Source organism: Euprymna scolopes, chromosome 20 (assembly GCF_053919585.1).
Source record: "Euprymna scolopes isolate OS-2025 chromosome 20, ASM5391958v1, whole genome shotgun sequence".
Lineage (NCBI taxonomy): Eukaryota > Metazoa > Mollusca > Cephalopoda > Sepiida > Sepiolidae > Euprymna > Euprymna scolopes.
The window spans coordinates 26,982,205-27,002,261 of record NC_136501.1 but is presented as its reverse complement, the minus strand read 5'-3'; the positions used below and the strand labels follow the sequence as shown (position 1 = coordinate 27,002,261).

At 35.5% G+C, this 20,057-nt stretch overlaps 1 pseudogene; it reads left to right on the top strand.

Moving 5' to 3' along the window:
* The first annotated feature begins 18,464 nt into the window (after positions 1–18,464).
* On the top strand, positions 18,465–18,631 carry LOC145241845 (U2 spliceosomal RNA; annotated as a pseudogene).
* The last annotated feature ends 1,426 nt before the right edge of the window (positions 18,632–20,057 follow it).

Sequence of the window (20,057 nt, the reverse complement as noted above, 5' to 3'; positions counted from 1 at the left end):
AAGAAGTTAAACGTTGTTACAGATTTTTCAGGGGCTGTAGTTGAAATTGTAAGGTTTTTGCATATATCTTTTCTGCTACCGATAAAAGTAAAATTCCTCCTCGATTTTCACATTCTGTATGATCTGCTTCTCTTTTTACATATCGGCAGGATGATTGTATCCCTAACATTTGGGAGGACTTCTGCTGCGTTGAACATATGTTTCATTTATTTATTTCTAAACGTTGGCCCGTCATATTTCCAGACTTCCTGTGGTATATCATCTGGTCACATGTTTTTGATACACTTCGTTAATCTGGTGGCCATGTCCAGTTTTCAGCGGTTGGTGGCCTTTCCATGTGATGTCTGACAGGTAATTGTTTGATGTTGCCGGTTTCCTCTTCGACGCTGGTCTCTGGGTTTGTCAAAAAGTACATGCGTTCTCTCCATCTTTCCACAATCTTGTGTTTCCCCGTGTAAAATACGATTCGATCACTACTCTTCACCGAGTCCAGGCGGCCACTCTGAGGACCATATACTTCCTTAAAAATAACGATTAAGAGTCGCTTTAGCCTGCCAGCTTATGGATTTTCATCACCCTCTGTGTTCTCCAGTTGTTTTTCATATGTCGCGGCTTCTTTTTTAGTTCGAATTTTACGCTGTTATATTTGTTTTTGATGTTCCACTACATCTATTAGTTATTGTTTTGTGAAACATCGGATTCTTTTTGTTGATAATTTCCATTATTTCTTTACTGGATTCAGCAATCCAATCTGCGTGCTTTTTAGTACGTCTGCAAGGGACGTCTGATGTAGCATTTTCAAGACTTTGAACAGTTTTTCTTTAGTACTAGTTGATATCATGAGGATATTTTCACTGATCGCAGTTATAAGCCCGTCCTTTTCAGTTTAGATCTTGAATTTCCTTACATTCAGTTTCTTGTGAAGCTTTGACTCTTTTTTCATAGAATAATGTTATATTTCGCACAGATTATATCATGATCAGTAAAGCACGTAGTTCCTCTCATACCTCTGATTCCGCGGAATTCTTTTAAATCAGATCTAATAATAAAGTCCAAGAGTGTATGCTGCTTGGATTCTGGCTGTTTCTGGAAATTATACACCTTGTCTGGCTTTATGAAGTACCGTACCGTAAGAGCACTGTACCGTTTATGTTCGTGTTCCCTCTCCCAAACTACCTTAATTATTGAAACAGCGATTTAAGTTCCTTTCCTATTATTGCAGTGGAGTCTGCTAGCAGGATGATTTTGTAAGTAGTAGAATTCTCGAAGAGCATGCTGACCAATGAGAATATTTAATGATATATATATATATATATATATATATATATATATATATATATATATATATATATATATAGCATCAAATAATACAGATGACATGTGTCTGCATATTTATGCTTGATTATTTAAAAAAAAATACCTGATTAATTGTTGAGGATCAAATTGAAAACATAAGATTAATTTGCTGCATTCCGTATAAACTTTGTTTCCTCTGCTACTATCTTTATGGGATGAATAAGCCGGGCCTTATGACTTGTGCTGGAATACAACTTCTGAAATGCACTTGTGATGTTAGGATGCATAAAGGTATTAATTCTATCAAAACCTAAGAAAACTTCTATAAATTACGTTTCTGTGAATTAAAAAAAAAATCAGCTAATATCTAAGGATGCTCGAAGTTTCATACCTACTGGATGCTATCGATAGATGTGACTACTATTTATAACAGAAGTTGCATCTGTCGATTACAAAACTTTTTTGTGTGAACATAATCATTTCAACGCTAAAATTAGGATTCTCTACAAAACAATGATGAAGAAAGGAAACCTTTGTACCTGTGAAAGAACTACAAGAAATATAAAGGATACAACATTTGGAAAGCATATCGAAATTCTCTGTTTAAAAAATTACGTTAAAAATTTTAAATAGTAACTGTAGTATAATCGAATCAACATCTGAAAGTAAGTTTTATCTTCATATGAAAAACAACATTTATCGTAAGATTCTTGAGAAATTGAGAAATGCGTATAACGGAATACATTCCCTGAAAACATCGTCACCTATAACACGATGCAACAAATAGGTTATCCTTACTATTTTTTAAATCAACTTTCTCGCTGTATGTATATGTGTGTGTGTTTGTGTGAGTTCGTTCTGTACGGACTCTTAAATAGCTGCGGCGATTTTTATGAATTTTTGCACACAGATACTTTATGTACCTAGCAGTGTTTTAGATAGTTGTTTTTTCGGAATGTATTCGATAAGAATACTTCCTCAGAACCGCTAAACTTTGGAACTCCCTTCCAGGACCCTGCTTCCCCAACTGTACTGACATGCAGAAGTTCAAGTGTAACGTGGACCGACATCTTGCTGCCCAACTCCCTACATAGTACCCCTGTAACTTATGTCCCTGATAGTAGCCCCTTTCATCAAAGTTGCGATGTGCCTTGTTTAGGGTGAAAATGTTAATAAATAAAAAATAAAACCTTCATGTATATGTTACTTATAGAGCAAATCTACCAAAATTAAATGTCTGGAGATTTGAGGCGCTAGAGGGAGTTCACGTTGTCTTTCTTTACGCTCCCCTCCCCGAGATAAACCCTTTGCTGTCACCCATAAAGCAGATTACTTTTACTCCTGTATTATAGTTTACAAATATAGAAGCAAATAAATTTAATTAGTCCTCCTTGTGCAGGATATGAATTCGTAGAAAGCATGTATACAGAATAGTGCAATAATCATAGCACAGTTAAATTTCAAACGATACGAGGGGTGTGCAATAAATAATGCCCCTGGCCCACTTCCGGTTATCTGATCTAGCTGAAATTTTGCATGTGCAATGATTTATATCTTTACGGGTCATGTGGCAAATTACAGCTCTGCACTAATTGTGGTTTCTGTTTTACAGGTGTTTGAACTGAGTAAGGTGTGAAATGGAGCCTGTTGAATGTCGAGCAGTGATCCGGTTTTTATATTTGAAAGGATGCACACCACAGGAGACTTTTGATGAAATGAAAGGAAATTATGGTGATAATGCCTCATCATATGACCTTGTAAAACGCGTGCATCGTGAATTCAAACATGACCGGAAGTCTGTGGAAACAGCTCCCAGACCTGGTCGCCCCCTTCTGCCATTGATGAGGTATCTGTCCGTCAAGTTGAGGCTGTCATTTTGGAATCTCGGTGCCTTACTATTCGCCAAATAGCCCAAGATGTCAATATTCGCACGGGGTGTGTGGAAACGATAATTCATGACCATTTGCATATGCATAAGGTGTCTGCCAGATGGATTCCCAGGTGGCTCACACCATTACAAAAGCGAGAACGCGTCGAGTGCTCGAGTGCTCGAGGATGAATTTAGAGATGTGCCAAGAAGATGAGTCAAAGTTTTTCAAAAGACTGATTACACAGGATGAAACCTGCATCCATCACTATGATCCAGAGACCAAAGCCGAGTCAATGCAGTGGAAGCACTTGGACTCACCACCTCCAAAGAAGGCAACGGAGCAGCCCTCCTCTGGCAAGGTCATGCTCAGAGTAGTGATGACAGATTTCCTGGCAAAGGGTACCACATTTACAGAGGCCTATTATGCTTCACTTTTGAGGAAATTAAGGGAAGCTATCAAAATCAAGAGGCGGGGCAAGATCAGCAAAGGTACCCTCCTCCTGCAGGACAACGCTCCGGTCCATACCTCGCATGTCGCCAGATCAGTAGCACATGCGTGTGGTTATGAAATCCTCCCCCATCAACCCTACTCTCCTGACCTTGCACCCTCTGACTTTCACCTCTTCCCAGCCATGAAGTTGTTTTTGAAAGGAAAGCATTTCTCAGATGATGCAGCCTTCATTTCTGAAGTCACGTCGTTGTTGGAGGACCAACTTGGGGTGTTCTACAAAAACGGTCTCCAGAGCTGGATCAAACGATGGGAGAAATGTATAACTCTGAGTGGTTCCTACGTAGAGAAAGACTAATAACTGTGCCAAGTTTCGTTGCTCTAGTGCTATAGGAAGTTGGTCAGGGGCATTACTTATGGCACGCCCCTCGTATCGGATATTCAATCGATACAATCGACTTTGATATTCTGCTTACAAAGACTTTATATAAAAGAGCCGGATAAATCTATATAATTATCAGTCGAAGGCAACGCGGAAATAGTATAGAGATGAAGTAGGAGTGCCCTTTGCAAATTCTCTTTAGTCTTTTTAGATGTTCATCTGATGTTTTATATAGTAAGCGTTTACTTTTATCTTAAATTTAATCTACTTTTATATTTAAAAATGTTTTGGTATTGCCTGTTTGATGATTGTACCATTTGCCAGAAAATGCTGCAGTTTCCCCTTCGCGACGCCAATAGATACCGACGTATACAAACATTTTATAAGAAAGTGTTTTGTCTATTTCTGTTTGCCAGCCTTTATTTATGACCCAAATAGATTTTACTGTTGGCGCGATGAGATGAGGAAATATTTTTAATCCAGCTTTGAAATGTTGACAGATTCCAAGCCATCTATTGTCTCCACTTGTCTCAGTCCGTCGGCTCTCGTCGTAAATTTGTGAAAAGAAGAATCGAAAAAAAGTACGTCAATGATTTCTGAGCATGCGCACATAAATGATTAATAACGTCAATTTTCCAAGTTGATGTTTTCTTTTCATCAGTTGAACGTTTTTATTTATTTTTTAATTTTTTTTTTTTTTTTTTTTTTTGCTTGCCCTTACTAATGACTTTGAATCGCTTCGGTGATGAAAATATTTTGATTATATTCATTGATCTAATTTATTTAATAGCCATAAAAAATTCAACCAAATCATTTCTGGACAAGAACAGATTTAATGTAGATACAATATATTCCCTCTATACTCGCAATGATATATTCCATCCGGTCTCATATTTGTGCTAGTAGATTTAATCTAAGTGCTAATGAACATCCTTGTATTATTGACATACACTACTTGCCACCTAAAAGATAGTCTAATTACTAGGATAATAACAAATACTACACTGCTCTCTAAAGTAAGAGGTCATATCTTGGAAGATCGTCTTGTGATCACAGGAAAATTACTAAACTAAGCCCCTAAACGAAACATTTATCTCTGAAAGGATTTTATCTTGTTCACAGAATAGATACTTCATGAGCAATATGAACACGAACTGATACACCAAAAACATTTCTAAGGCTGCTGGAAAGAGGTCCGGTTACCTTTATCCTGCTAGAAGACTACTCAGAGTCTCATTTACATCTACAAAACCATCCTTTACTCATGCATCGAGTATTGTTGCCATATCTTGTCTAGTGCACCTGCTACTAGTCTCTCACTCTTAGATAGGATTCAGAAAGAGTCTTCAATCTAATAGTTTCCACTTTGTTAACTAGGATTCAACCCATGTCCTATCGCAACAATATTCCATCCCTGTGCATGTTTTACAAATATTTTAATGGAATATCCTCAGATGAACTCGTTGCACTTGTGCACCTTCGACGTACATATCCTCAACAAACCCTCTTAGCAACAAAATCATCCCCCATCACTGTTGAGATTCCTAAATGCTAGAAAGCTTTCTATTCTAATAGTTTCTTCGCTCGAACAGGTAGATTTTGGAATTCCATTCATGCTTCCTGCTTCCCTGTCTGTATTAATCTGCAAAAATGTAAATGCAGCATAAACCAACATCTTGTTAATCTTTCATAGGCATGGTCCCAACTAGTGCCTCTTACGTCCAAGTGGCCGTATACCTTGTTAGGGGTGAACGTGAGCAAAAGAAAAACAAATAATTAAACTAGTTCAAATGGAGGAGATCGTAAATAGGTGGATGTTTATATGACTGTCATACAGATACTGTTCTACCCTCCCAAAGCCAAGGTTATCCCTGGGAGGATGTCTTCATAACAGAGCAGATAATACACTGAGACCAAAATAAGAAAGTCCATGTTAGGATTTTATAATAATCGCAAAAAAATGTTGTACCACTATCTCTCCAAAAGATAGAAATAACGAATTAGAAAATTCTCTAAAACAGAACATATAAAACACTGCTACCCAAAGAAGAAAGTTGTAATGCCTGGGAGGATGGCTTCATGACAATAAAACGGATATATTACATTTATTTATAGAGATATGCTGCCTAATATACTACCCTTTCGCTGAATTGAGAATTAAAAAACGGTATATGTTATTGCCATATTGGAACATACAGAAATGATATCTTGAAATAGACAAGAAGCCCGGTTGACTCTGTTGCATAGGAGACATTCATATTGAAGAGAGACGGCGGGGACATATGTATAACAATGATGAGGAGGAGGAGAGAGAGGGACATATTTATACTGAGAGAGACATTTATACAGTTCTGGAATGTTTCTTCTTAAAAAATATAGCGAGGGTGATAGGGTGATAGATGCACAGTTCTTATATTTTTGTTAGCACATATAGACAGGAGGAGGAAGATAATATTCTTTTACATTAGAGGGGAAGAGAATAATTACTTATGATGGAGGAGGGGACAATCATTACTTGGAAGGGGTTATACAAAGTTCATATTAAGATGATTAACACATTACCTTCAATTATTGAATGACGACACGAAGACAGCACTTATAAAAATCGATGATCTTCTTTACTTCATTTGACCGGTCGAAATTATGATGCCGTCAGGAATTTAAATTCGTTTCTACATGGTTAAATGCTCTCTCTTCAGTTCTAAAGGGACCCTACTCTGATTATGTCAACTCTTTCCGACCGCCTTTGCTGACTGCTCGAACCTCTCTGCCCGTCTGCCTTGATCTGACTAAAACTAGCTCCTATATTGAGAAATTCCCTTTCTGCTATGACGTCAGATGTTTGGTTTCAAAACGGGACCAACTCACGTGGCTCAGCACACGTTCTTCAAACACACCTATGCAAACAAAGAATTCTGAACTAACCTATTTTTCAACCTAACCTATTTTTTCAATATATTTTTTATTTGTATTGTTCATTCTTATTCTAATCTCGTTTTCCACTTATCTAATGTTCTTCTTATTTACATGGGAAAGGGGGCAGCTTTTCTTGTAACAACTCTATGAAAAACTATTTGTGCAGGAATAACCTGGCCAAGTCTGCAGAGTTCACAATCTTAGTTTTATAGAATAAGTCACTGTAAGGAATCTTATTCAAGAAATAACCAAGGTAGTGTGTATCCTTTGACCGTAAAATACGTATAACATCCTTCCATGACGTAAACCACAGTAGACAGATTAATTCTCCAGCATTGGGAGGCTTGAATCTTGGTATGGGTAGGAGGAAACCAGTCACGCAGGAAGATTTCCACAAGTTTACAGGTCTTGGAAAGAAGCTGCTGAAATATGGAAGTTGTATTACAATGAGGTATCAAAGCAGCAGATGAATAGAGACGACTACATATCAATTTTTTTATCTGCAATAGTTTTTTCACAAAATCTGCGCATAATCATTTCATATCAACCACTACATATGTACAATTCTTACTTCGCAGATGAGTATTTTATGAAATAAGTTTTACCAATTGGTATAAAATGCCTATAAACAATACTTTTTAACTACCGTATCCACGGGATATGGCGCGGTGTTTTAACTTTTTGGGTGAATAATCGCGTTTCACAGTGTAATGGAAAATGTTGTCGAAATCCGAAAAGTAATTTCATTTTTCGAAATCAACATTAATACAATTTTGCGTGGATTTTTCCGATTTCCATAATAAAGCGATACATACTTCTAGATTAATATTTTTTCATTTATTAGAATGTATTTTAAAATAATAAAGCGACAAGGTAGAGTAACGTAACAACGATGAAAGTGCAAAACACTATAAAATGTTAATTAATTTTTCTCCAACATGTACTTGATATCTATATTCCTCCTATTTTTTCTCGTGTACTTCATGTTGCTATATTCTTGAGCAGAGTTGGTCTATTATATGAATGGCTGTTGTGTGTTTTTATGTCCAGCTAAAAGTCAAAATCTACACCGTAAACATTCACAAATTTGGTATATTTTTATTAAAGTTTTGCTTAATAAACGATACCTAAATTTGGAAAATGTGATTCATTTTCTGATGGTCAAACTGAATAGATTTAGTCGGTTTTTTATTGTATTTATGTACTGATTAGACAATAAAATGCAGTCGTATTCCTTGTATAATCTATTATACTAAATGAATGCTGTGGGAGTCTGAGCTAGAGGGGAATGGACTACATGGTGCAGAAAGAACAGATCGGAGACAGACAAGCAGAAAAATAGATATAGAGAGACAGATAATTAGAAGGTTCAGTAGAAATAGTTTACACATTAGCCCCGGTCAGCGCCAGGTATCCCCTCTAGTAAAATATAAAATATTAGTGTAAAGTTAGAGTAGGAAGGATAATGTATATTACTCGTGTATACAAACGTTACGTCTATGCTTTGTTTCCAAAGCATTTTGTTTTTTTAATTGCTTTGCGATTTATATCTTTTTTGGTTTTAACTGTTGTTTTAGCTGTTTTCGTCCTTATTTTTATCCACCAAATCGTATATAAATAGTTATATTAGAGCGAACACTGGGAATTCTTTATGCGATTCCTCGTTAACCTTCTTCGTTTATCACAGGTGTAAGCTTTGCGATATAAATGGCGCAACTGGATATTATTTATGTCAGTTAAAAAGTATTTATTGACGTCTTAGCAAAAGTTTTTTTTTATTACTAACAATCTTTGGTTTCTCTTTGAAAGACATTCACTCCACGAACTCGTTTTCTAACTCATCGAAAAATTACTATGAATTCATGAGCTTAGGCTAAAGTAGAATATTTATGGACAGAACTTCCTAGCAACTAGTAACTTCATTAACGTGAAATAACAATCTGACCATTTGAAAATCCTGTACTAATAATGTTAGTTAAAAACAGTTCTATAAGTAATATTTGGTTCATGTTATTGATCAATATTAGTACTCCCATAGTTTCATCATATTTCATTTGAGAATCATTTCAGTCTAATTAACTCTAATCATCGAGTGGCTCTTAGCCTTGATAAGTGATGACGCAATGGTAAAACAACATGTACCACTTATTAAACATATTTTCCAGTATTGATTATCACTCAATATATATTCCTCCTGCGTGGATAATGCAAATCAAAGATGAGAGTTAAATACTTTTATGAAGGGAAGATACGTCATTGACATTCAGTTCGAAAATGGTTTTGCTTTTATTTTCCTGATTTCTGTGCAATTCTAAGAAGGCAACCTTCGAAAGCTTTACCTTCTCTGGTATTTCTGCATTTACTGATTTGGTTTTCACATGGTTTATCGGATGTGTTCGGCCGCTGGCGAGAATAACCGGAAGCGGTTGATCGAATCGTAAAACCACTACAAAAATATTATAATTAAAAACAGGAAACACATTGAAATACGAAAAATCAAATTACAACATGTATTTAACCCTTAGCCTTAACACATTTTACGCAGTTTTACCCCAAACAAGGCAGATTACCACTTAAATGTAAGGGGCTACTAATTGTGACCATGCCAAAGAAAGATAAATAAAATGTTGGTTCGTCCTGGATATGACCTAAAACTATATCCGATGGTGAGGCCCAACCTTGCGGGCCTTGGGGAGTGTGGAGCCACCCTTTAATTGCCATTGCTCCCAGGTCCACTCTGATCCGGAGTGGTAGTACCTGTTAGGGTCCTAATTATGGGTTAAATAGAATCTGACTTAAAAAAATATATATACTCCATTAAATTCCTCAAAATAACTAGATTCGGCATTAAATAACCTGAAAAGGGTTGATATGCCGTAAAACAAAAAGAACCAACCAAAATGTTGGTTAACGTTACATTTGAACTTCTGCATATCAGTTTAGGCAGAGAGGCAGGTAGTAGGAAAGGAATTCTAATTATCTAGCTGTTGGAGGGAAGAAATTATTAGAGAAGAGAGCTTTCTGGTATTTAGGGACTTCAACAGTGAAGGGCTGAGATTTTGTTGTTAAGTGGGTTTGTCAGGGATACGTACGTTGAGGTGTTACAATTACAACGAGTTCATCAGAGCGAGCATATTCCATTAAGTTACTTGTAAAACAGGTATCGGGATACAACATTGTTGCTATAGTATATAGTTGTAGCCTAGTTTACAAAGTAGAACCTGTTGGATTGAAGACTCTTTTTTTACCTATCGAAGAGTGAGAGACTAGCAGCAGATGCATTAGCCCATATGTAGCAACAATACTCCATGCATGGGCGAATAGTAGCTTTGTAGATATACATGATACTCTGAGGTGTAAACACAAAGCTACTATTCGCACGATAAATGGAGCCTACCTTCCTTAAGCAGCCTTAAAATGGCATCGGTGTATTTGTTCCAGTTCATATTCCCTGTAATTGTTTGGCCGAGGAGTTTGAAGAAAGAGTTTCCAGGTAAGGAGTAATTTGTCATGGATATCCTTGGTTGGAAAGGCTTTTTTGTGATTGTTACTAGCATATAATATCATAAACCATTTCTTTCCCATTCCACTACGGTTTGGATGTCATTTTCTAAGGATTCAGCCATTGTCTCTCATTTGAGTAATCTGTTCTTTCATCATGTATGTTATAGAGCGTCGTATCATCAGCAAATATACCGATTTCAGACACAATATTATCTTGGAGGTCGTTAATAAATATCAGGTATATTAGTGACCCAAGGATCGACATCTTAGGTACTCTTGCATTAATATTATGCTGCTTAGATGAATATCAATCAATGACAACCTGGATGGTAGCATTGTTTATTAAGGATCTAATTATATTTAGTATTCGTCCAGTTATATCGTATGATTTAATTTTCATTAGCAGCACATGATGCTAGACTTTGAAAAAGGTTATGGATATATCAAAGGCAACAGCCTAGCTGCGCCCACTTTATTCAGTGCATGGTATATGTGTTCACAGATAATTGTTAACAATCTGCAGTAGGACGATATTGCCTAAATCCATACTGTTTGTCAGAGAGAGGATTAGCTTTTATGAGGTGTTGGACTGATGCTTGATTGATTAGCCTTTCAAAGATTTTAGCGAAGAGGGGGAGGGGACTGATAGGGCGATAATTGAGATCGACCTTTTTCACCAGAATTCTTGTACACTAGTACCACTAACTTAACACTAACTCCAACACTAACCCTCACACTTAATCTAAGTTACGCGATTAAAATTATATTTTATTATTTTCAATTTATAAAAAGTACCCTTCATAGATTTGTATTAGTTAAAAAGTGAAGAACGCTTGGCTGATCTTTTCCGGTGAGTTCTGTCAGTTGCTTAGCGAGCACAAGCAAACTTCACGGAAATTGTGGGTCGGTAAATGCAGAAGCATACCTTCACTTTTAGCAAATATGTTAGCTATTTCTTAACCGTCTAAGATGACATTGTCAAGTAATGCTGCCCGGATTGCTTAGATAGTTTTGTAAGCAAGGCTACTGATTTTTTTTAAAATCGCATATTATCTTTGTGTCTAACTGGACAGTAAACTAAATAAATAAATCATACTAAACTAATCAATAATATATCACCAGATTGCATTCGATGCAGGCAGTGTCATTTCGTTTTTCATGCACGCGAAAATCCTTACACAAAAACGGAGCTACTGCGCAAATACAAGCGAGTGAATATTATTCTCCTAGCTGAAAATAAATTGATCATTTATCTAATCTGGGTTGATTAATAGTGTTTTCATATTATCAGCTGACATCTTCGTATAAGAGGAAGAAATTAGCCAACACTGAAAGGCAATAACAAGAAAGCATTTGTATGCTAACCCAATAGTGGGAATCATTAGTCACGAATTTCACCGATCCAGACTCCATCAATTAGAAAAACTTACTTTCTCTTTAAGACAACTAACAATCACAGTGTAGTAGACGCGCTAATTGCTTCTGTGAATACTTACTGATTGAAGTGGATTCATTCTGTCCAAATGATGCCAGTAGACAGTGTCCACTTCTAGTTAAAATATATCACTTTGAAATGCCGATTTTCAAAATAGTCGGCTCTTTCAAGTATAAATTATTTACACAACATCATTTTACTTTCATTTAATCGAACCTACGAAACATATGCCTATATATATATATATATATATATATATATATATATATATATAACTACTTCATTTACTCACATAAAATTCATATACGAAAGTATAGATTTATGCGTAAACTTTAAGTATTTACTTCAAAAGTGCTCAATACGTAGGTAGAGCTAGTTAGTAATTTAGTTAGAATTCGCGCATAAGCCTTACGAATCCTATAATGGATGAAACGCCGAATATTCAGTGTAGCTTAATCGTCATATATATTTTATAAATTACTATATATATATATATATAGGGTGACCACCAAAAAACGGGCCCCAGCTTTAATTAGGCCCCGTTTCTTGATGTTTTGTCCGAATGAAATGAAACGTTGGTAATAACTAGTTAATTATATTCAAAACACAAGGGTCTTTGGCCTCTTTTCTCCATTGACTGTAAAATGCTTAGAAAAACAATTGAATGTCCTCTATTTTGGGGGGGAGTAACCATATATATATATATATATATATATATATATATATATATATATATATATATATTTAAAGGAGATTAGAACAATAGTCTAAAGAGCTGAGTATATTTTAATGTAACAGTGAAATTACTAGTTAAATTAAAATACAGGAAAGAAAAAGTGCTCGTTGTAATTTAGATATATAATAAGCTCGATAGGTAAATATCCTAGAGCTAATTCAATATTAAGTAATGTGATTGATAATTTTAAATTTAAAAATCAAATTATAATTAAATTAAAAATCCGTTTATATATATATATATATATATATATATATATATATATATATATATATATATATATATATATATATGATTGTTGTTAAAATAAATTTTTCCAATCATATTTTACTCTTTAACTATTTATTCTTCGTAATATCTTTAACTCGGGCTGGATTATTCCCCCCCCCACGCAAGCAACACCAAACGTGAGTAAACATTCTACATTTTTTTTTGCAGTACTTGTAACCTTGAGATAGAATACTAATCCCTTGTGTTAAGCCCAATGCATGTTAAGTACAACAACAGAGTACATAACAGCATGGTTACATTCCAAGATAAAAATACTTATTTTTCATGCAAAACAGTTCCTTCAGCATGTTAAAATGTCGGTACATTTTTATAGATCCGTTTTGTTATGTAGAAACAAATGGTTTTTATTATGTCAATGCCGTCTATCTCTAGTGCATATACTTTTCAGAAAAATTAAAAATTCTTTGCTTAGATAGAAAGAATGCATTACAATATAATCCTTCAAGAAGAAAAAAGTTCATAAAAGACCCAAAATTGTGTGTGTGTTCCGGTAGCCATTTTTGTTTATATTATAAACCTAAATTTTAACATGCTGAAAAAGCTCTTTAACATGAAAAATAATATTTGGATCTTGAAATGTAACTATACTGATATTCGTTTACATGCATATATATACATACATACACACACACACACACACACACACACACACATATATATATATATATATATATATATATGTCGTGGATATGACCTTAAACTATATCCAGTGGTGAGGCCTCGGATTGCTGGCTTTGGGGGTGTGGAGCGATCCTTTAATTACCATTGCTCCTAGGTCCACTCTGACCCAGAGTGGTAGTACCTGTTAGAGTTCCAACCAGGGGTTAAATAGAAACCGACTTGAAAACAACAAATATATTCTATTAAAAATGTTTTTCTTCAAAATCTTTGGATCCGGTATTAAATAACCCGAAAAGGGTTGATATGCCGTAAAACAAAAACAACCAACCAACATATAGTGTAGAACGATAAAATTGTCACCCTAGAAAAGACGATATAATTCACAATCCGTTTGATGAAAACCGGTTTTCTTTTTCTTTTCTTTTTTTTTTGTTGCAAACCATCTACTAGTTGGCAAGTTGCGTATAAATCCCAAGAGTGATATAGGCCTTCGAACATGTCTGAAAGTGACACAATGTTCAATGAAAAATATTGGAGATACGCCGCTGTACATGTTATTACAACACGAGCATGTCCAGTACACTTTAAATCAAAATCACAGCGGTTAAACGTTTGAGGGCGTGCCCAAGGTAATAAAATCAAAAGTTGTCGGTATTTGCTATGGTGTGAAGTGAAGTGAAGTCCACATCATGTCACCTCACATCTTCAGAGTCGGCTTGAAAATCAACACCAAAGTGTATCTGGATGTGCTGAAAAGTGTGGTGATCTATTGTTACAAGCAGGTGGCTGCTGGCAGACCCTTGGTGTGGCAGTAAAACTCGGTACTGGCCCCAGGTCTAAAGAGACTAAAGCTTTGCTTCAACGGTGCCATGACGTTGTACTCTTCTTTCGCTGCTCCCACTCCTTCTACGACCGCTGGACTAATTGTTTGGACATACGCCGAGAACATCACCAACATGACCTCCCACAACATCAAAGCCAAACTGATCGTCGCGCTCGACCGAGTATTCGCCTTGCCTCCGCTAGATCTTGTGGAAAAGGCATTCTCCACCCGTATTGAATCTGTGATTGAAGCTGAAGGTTGCTAGATTGAATAGATATCAGCTCTACTACACGAACAAGTTACCTGAATTGATTTTTTCAATAAAAGTTTTCAAATAGAGCTGTAGTGTGGTTTACTTTAGGGGAACAATTTTATCGTTCTAACCTATACATGTATTAGTATATTAGTGGTTTAACAAGGCCACAGGGAAGACAAACAAACAAAAAATCCTAAGCAAAATTCACCCCAAAGTTGCAAAACTAATGCTAGCCTGTTAGGACACTGTATATACAAATGTAGACAAATTTAGGCATATTTAATTTGGTTTGAAAATATAGGTTTATTTTTACCAATTGTCATAAAAATTTTAACCATAGACTAATCTTATAATATTTAAGAAGCTTGCGGTCCTGGATATGACCTTAAACTATATCCGATGGTGAGGCCCCGGCTTGCGGGTTCTGGGGAGTGTGGAGCAAACCTTTAATTGCCATTGCTCCCAAGTCCACTCTGACCCGAATGGGTAGTACCTATTAGGGTCCCAACTATGGGTTAAATAGAAACAGACTAGAAGAAAAAACAAATATATTCTATTAAAAAAAATTTCTTCAAAATCACCGGATTCGGCATTAAATAACTTGAAAAGGCTTGATATGCTGTAAAACAAAAATAACCAACCATAAAAAGCCTGCAAATTTTCATGTAGTTTCATCCCAGGCTTTTTAAAGATTATAATACTATTCTACGGTTAAAATCTTATGACAATCGGTGATAAAAAAATATATATTTTTAACTAATAAAATATGTCCAAATTTGCCTACATGCGTATATATATTGTCCTGCCAGGCTAGCTTTAGTTTTACTGAGTTGGGGTGAATTTTGGTTAAGGTTTGTTTTGTGTTTTTTGGGGTTTTTTTTGTTGCTTAGTTGTCTCTTTGGCCTTGTCATGTCACAAATGTGTGTGTGTGTATATATATATATATATATATATATATATATATATACATATATATATATATATATATATATATATATATATACCACTTGTTTGAGACATTTTACAAGTTGTAAATCCCAGCGACTATTGATCAGAATTTAACAAATGAAATCTCGTTAGAAAGGTAATGACCTGAATTGTGTAGTGTGCTTTGTGACATTTGCTCTTAAAGTCTCACGTTATGGGGATCATCCATCATGCAGAGTTAATTTTTTGCACTTTTTTACAGCCATAAAATGTTTCAATCATAGTAATTTGTTTTCCTAGTTTTGCATATAAATTACAAAATATCTGATATTTTCTACAAAACCTCTGGCTTTCATATGTTATATCTCCCATCTTTGATTTCATACATAAAGTAAATTTCACAGTGTATAAAATTATTGGATACTGGAGATATATATAATCGTCACCTATTTCTAAATAAAATGAAGTATAACATACGAGAAATATTTGGAATCAAATCAACCCTTGCTGTTATTTCAGATCGTTTGAAACTATATCAACAAGTTTTAGTTTCACTTTCATAAACGCCAGATATTTTGAAGAAATATATATATATATGTATGTATATATGAAGTTTTAAATGAAGGCGGAGAGACCTAGAGGCTCGACATTTCGCCCGTCTTATGCGGGCTTTCATATGAGGAATAGTCAAGCGTTGAGCCTTTAGATCTCTTCGCCTCCATTTTAAATTTTATATCGTTGGATTTTATCCATTTTAATAATCATATATATGTGTGTGTGTGTGTGTGTGTGTGTGTGTGTGTGTGTGTGTGTGTGCATGTACATATATATAAATACGTGTGTGTGAACACACGGAACAGTCACGCTGACACATCGGTTCTCGCAAGATCACCAAAGTAAAACAATGATGAGACTGACTACTACCAGGCAGGTGACCTTTCGAAACTCTAGACGCTGTATGTGCTCTCTGCTTATCTTGGCATTGTTTCCAGTAGTCTTGAGCTTATGTACTTCCAACTGGAATTAAAACAGTGCCAACTCAAGAGAATTGTGGTTGGAGATTGTGCAACTCTTGCCACAATAATTTCACGCGCAGGAACCTTTCAGTGGGTATCCATAATCTGTCAAGACTGAACGGAGTTGTAGTATATATATATCGATATTTATTTATAAACAAAAATAGTATCGTTATTAAAAGCTCTTTTAAGAAAATGAAGTTGAGCTTTTTTTTAGGCAAAATACAATATTCTGATTTCCTGTGATTGAAGACTCTCTCACTGTTTAATGTGTATGCCCGCTAACTTGGAATTTATTACCACTTAATTTCCCGTTTAGTTCTGATATATGTACTGTGAAAAAAAATCCCCTTCGTCGGAGAGCAGGTTACCCAAGTGGTTAACTGCGCATCCGGGGTTTCAAAGGATCCTTTGCGCCCTTACCACTGGGGACGAGTAACAGTGTAGTTTAGCAGGAACAATATAGGGCGACGGAAACAACGTAGCAGTAAGGTGACAAGAGTCGATCAGACGTGTAACTGTTCACTAATCACAAGTGAAGTTGTCTGGTTGGTTGATTGTTTTTGTTTTACGGCATATCAACCCTTTTCAGGTTATTTAATGCCGAATCCAAAGATTTTGAAGAAAAAAATTTTAATAGAATATATTTGTTGTTTTCAAGTCGATTTCTAATTAACCCATAGTTGGGGCCCTAACAGGTACTACCACTCCGGGTCAGAGTGGACCTGGGAGCAATGGCAATTAAAAGGTGGCTCCACATTCCCCAAAGCCAGTAAGCTGGGGCCTCACCACTGGATATAGTTTAAGGTCATATCCACGACCTATATATATATATATATATATATATATATATATATATATATATATATATATATATGGTTGTGTGTGAGTGTGTGTGTGTGTGTGCATGTAAACGAATATCAGTATAGTTACATTTCAAGATCCAAATATTATTTTTCATGTTAAACAGCTTTTCCAGTATGTTAAAATTTCCGTTTATAATATAAACAAAGATGGCTGCCTGAACACACACACACACTATATCATATCCAGGACCTGTCTGGTTGGAGGCCGCCTTTTAATAATAAGTAGGAGCATGCCTCCCACCACTACCCGTAGCCTATTTATTCTTCGTAACATCTTTAACTCGGGCTGGATTATTTCCCCCGACGCAAGCAACACCAAACATGAGTAAACAGTCTCCATTTTTTTTTTTTTTTTGCAGTACTTGTAACGTTTAGATAGAATACTGAATTACAAGGTCAACGTTGACATTATGACTGGGGTTGAATCTCCCGACTGGCAATAATTGTTACTTCCTATATGTATGATTGCATTAGCATGAAACACTACTGTCTATATGTATAAAGAATAATTGATACGATTTATTTATAAAATATATCGTTATGTTGTGCATGCTTTATTTTATAAAGCCAAATATTTTAACATTGTTACATCTTAATAGGAAAAGAAAATATTTCCCATTAATTATAGTGACTAGCGAATGTAACATGGATGACTTCATCGCAATGGATAGAACTTAAACAGAGCTTATGTATTTTGACTCGGAAAAATGCAAAATGTATAACACTAAACATATAGTGTACATATTTTTCAGAAACTTGTTTGTAGTCGCGAGCAAGCGATCCTATAAGTCACTCCGTCGGTCCGTCGGTCTGTCGGTCGGTCTGTCCGTAACACTTTTGTGCTTGGCCTTTTTGGTTAAGATCAAAGCGTAGTATCTTTTCCGGCAGATACTGCAAGCTAAGACCATATGTGGTGGCAATTCCACATATAAGACCTTGGTCAATGTAGGGGCAACCCTTTATACCAATTGTCACTATCCAGCTCCCCTACTCCCCGGGGAGTCTTCATTTCCCCTTCACTCCTCACATTAAAAATCGGCTTTGTGGGTAATTTGGTCAGTTGGGGAGCAAATAAATACCCTTTTCTTGGCCTTTTGGCCAAGATAAGTGTAGTATCTGTTCTTACTGCATACTGTACTTATGTTTGTAACTTTGTGGTATAAAGTGGGGGATCACTTTTCTGTATTAATTTAATGTAAAATGATCACCGGCTTACAACTAGTCAGTCTCAAAGCCATTCAAGTCATTCTCTAGATCATTCAAGTTGTTTTTGAAGGATTCCGGTTATTTTTTAAGCGTTCAATTCATCCTTAAGTTCATTAAAGTCATTCTAAGTCATTTACTTTTTATTTATTTAAGTCATTTCAGCCCATTTTTCGGTCATTTAAGTTTATTTTTTAAAATTTCATGTCAATCCTACATTCACACATTCATTCATTACACGAGAGCACGCGAGTAATGGCTATCGGCCTTGTTATTCTTATTAGCATCAAATATCAAAAGGAAACTTCCTATTATTTGGTTACAGGTTTAGGCTAACAACGGGAATAGCTACAAACACATAAAACAAAAATTACTGTTGAATATTTCGAAGCAACATTTTCTTAAATTATGCTTTTCTTCATTTCTTATATATTTCCGTGTATGCAAATCAGATTTCAGAGTCAAATATTAATATTTTTTAAATATTCAAAACGGTACACGCAGAGTAAGTCGATAGACTAATCAGTTGCAAGCTCTGGATGTTGTTTTAATGAGTACTGCATCAAAGACATATAGTAATTTTAACAGTAAAAAAATTACCAAATTTACAAAATAGGGTTTAATTATCGAAAAGATTACGCTTTCGTGTCAAAGGCATATTTCAAATAATCTTACAATCTCGAAAAATGTTCAATCTTGTCTATAAATACTTCCAGAAACAATAACAAGAGTAGCATTCCTAAAAAGTGAGGCATCTCCATGTTGAACTTTTCGAACGCGTTTGCATAATATCACTAATGGTCACTTGTTTAAAGCGATGTCCGGACGGCTCGACAAGGATTCGTCAAAATGGGACCTGAAAACAACCATGTCGTATTCAGCTGGGAAGCAACCTCGTGATAATGTGTTCCAGTTAATTTAAGTTCGTATTATTTGGATTCTTTAGTCTACTGTTCCCATTTACATAATTTTCATAACGTTTCGGTGGCTGTAATCTTGTCGAAATCGGGAATATTTGTATCGAACTCGGGAATCTAGACAGAATAAGTAATTCGCAGTTATATTTCTGGATCGCTCAAACGAAGAATTGAACCATTGGCCTTCTAGAGAATATTACTTTTACAATTGATTTTTTTCTGAGTTCTCTAACCACTGCTCAACGCGTATTTGCTAGGAAACATCCCCGAGTTGGACAAGGTGCACCTGCAGAAAGTCGGAGGTAACAGTGTCCGAAATGTCGTGAAAATGACACTCAAGACGAGAACAGTAATCAGAATAATCAAAAGAATATAAGCAACCAATCCTCATCACAAAAATTCAGAAAGGTGAGAATGAAAGTTCTTGGGGCAAAAAAAAAACTTTGTGAATCAGCTATAGAAAAATGCATATGGCTTAAACATAAAATGATTTAACAATGATTAACACGTCTTACCCTTTTCACAGAAAATCTCATTATTTCTCTAATGC